The sequence below is a fragment of the Eutrigla gurnardus genome, assembly GCF_963514095.1.
Source record: "Eutrigla gurnardus genome assembly, chromosome: 17".
In the NCBI taxonomy this organism is placed as follows: domain Eukaryota; kingdom Metazoa; phylum Chordata; class Actinopteri; order Perciformes; family Triglidae; genus Eutrigla; species Eutrigla gurnardus.
Window position 1 is genome coordinate 15,221,163 of NC_139928.1, and position 1,552 is coordinate 15,222,714.

General features: G+C 48.5%; 1 long non-coding RNA gene across 1 annotated transcript in view; it reads right to left on the reverse strand.

Annotated features, from left to right (window-relative positions):
* LOC311027920 overlaps positions 1 to 784 on the reverse strand; it is a 22,275-nt gene extending 21,491 nt beyond the window's left edge. The window contains exon 1 of the long non-coding RNA XR_014598654.1: positions 24 to 784. This is a non-coding gene — a long non-coding RNA (uncharacterized lncRNA). The remainder of the gene's footprint in view (positions 1 to 23) is intronic.
* Between the last annotated feature and the right edge of the window lie 768 nt (positions 785 to 1,552).

Genomic DNA, 1,552 nt, shown 5'->3' on the forward strand with positions numbered 1-1,552 from the left:
ACATGTACATACAGTATACTCACAGATGAATGAGAGGGTGACCGGAGAAGTGATGAAAAATCATGCCAAAAAAAACAAAATTAAAGAGTGAGTTTGATGAGAAGTCCAGTTTTCGTGTTTTTTCTCCTTTTTCCCGCGATTTTGCCAATTCCTATCCAGCCGTCCTCCTTCCTAAGTCTATCCCCTACTGGTCCCCCTTCTCCTCTCTTCCCCCTCCTGTTTTTTCTTGCCAGTGCCGGTACTCTTTCTCCTGCCTCTCTCTCTCTCTCTCTTTCTCTGTCTTTCTCGCTTTCTCCCGCAGACCATGCTCTCCATTTTCCCCTCATTCTTTGCCTCCGTCCACTTCATCTGTCCATTCATCGGACACTTTTCCTTTTCTTCAACCCTCGGCTCCTGCTTCAGAACACAGCTACGATTTCTGAAAAAGGTTTCTAGACATAAGTCGAGTTCTCACGAGAGGAAAAAAAAAAATACCGCAGAAGAATAGAAAAAAACTGTTAACAGGAAAGGACAAGCAGTTTTGTGTCATTCTGTCTAACGCGGGGGACAATCCACGGCCTGGGATTTTCAGGGGCGCCACCGCATAGTAGGGGTGACGGCGCCTCCGTACACGAGGGCATAACCAAAAGCAAAAGAATGGTGAGCAAAAGAAGGAATAAAACCGAGCTGGTTGCGGTCGGTCTCCAGTGAAAGTGGATAGTAAGCGCGCGTGAGGGGAAGGAGTGGGAAGGACTCTGGGGTGTGTGTGTGAAGAGGTGGGAGGAGAGAGAAAGGAAAGCCAGCGAGAAGACAGACCGAGAGAGAGAGAGGGACTGGGGGTTCATGGAGAAATATCTAAGAGGGAGGGATGGAGGAGGAGTGTGTCGGTGGGGAGAGGAAAGAGGAGGGGGCAGGAATAGGAATACATTTTTTTTTTGGTCGTTTTTAACGCTCACAGTATTCAAATCTTTGTGCTTTTTTTCATTTTTTCACGGTTAATACCGTCTCTTTCTGTGAGAAGAAAATAAAGAGGAAGAAAGAAGAAGAAAAAGAGCTACTGTGTGCTTTGTTCCCGCCCTGCCGTTCCTTTTCCTGGTTTCCTTTCTGCTCTGACTCTCCTCTATTCAGCCTATTTTCTGCACGTGCACTTGAACTCTAAATCCTGTTTGCTTTCCCCACCCCTCCCCTCTCCCTCTCTCTCTCGCCCTCTCTCTGACTGCGCATCTGTGTGTCTCAGCCTCTCTTTCTCTCTCTCTCTCTCTCTCTCTCTCTCTCTCTCTCCTAGGCAGAGGCTTGAAATAGTGCTAGCAGGCAGGAGAGAGCAAGCAGGAGGGAAAAGGAGAGGGCGAGGGGGACAAAAAAGGGGAGAGAGATGTTGAGAGGGGGGAGGGGAAGAAGCTTAGACAGGCTGACATAGAGAGCACAGGCTGCTGTGTGTGTGTGTGTGTGTGTGTGTGTGTGTGTGTGTGTGTGTGTGTGTGTGTGTGTGTGTGTGTGTGTGTGTGTGTGTGTGTGTGTGTGTACGTTTGTAAACTCACATTGGCTTTAGATGCAGTGTTTCACACGCTGGTGG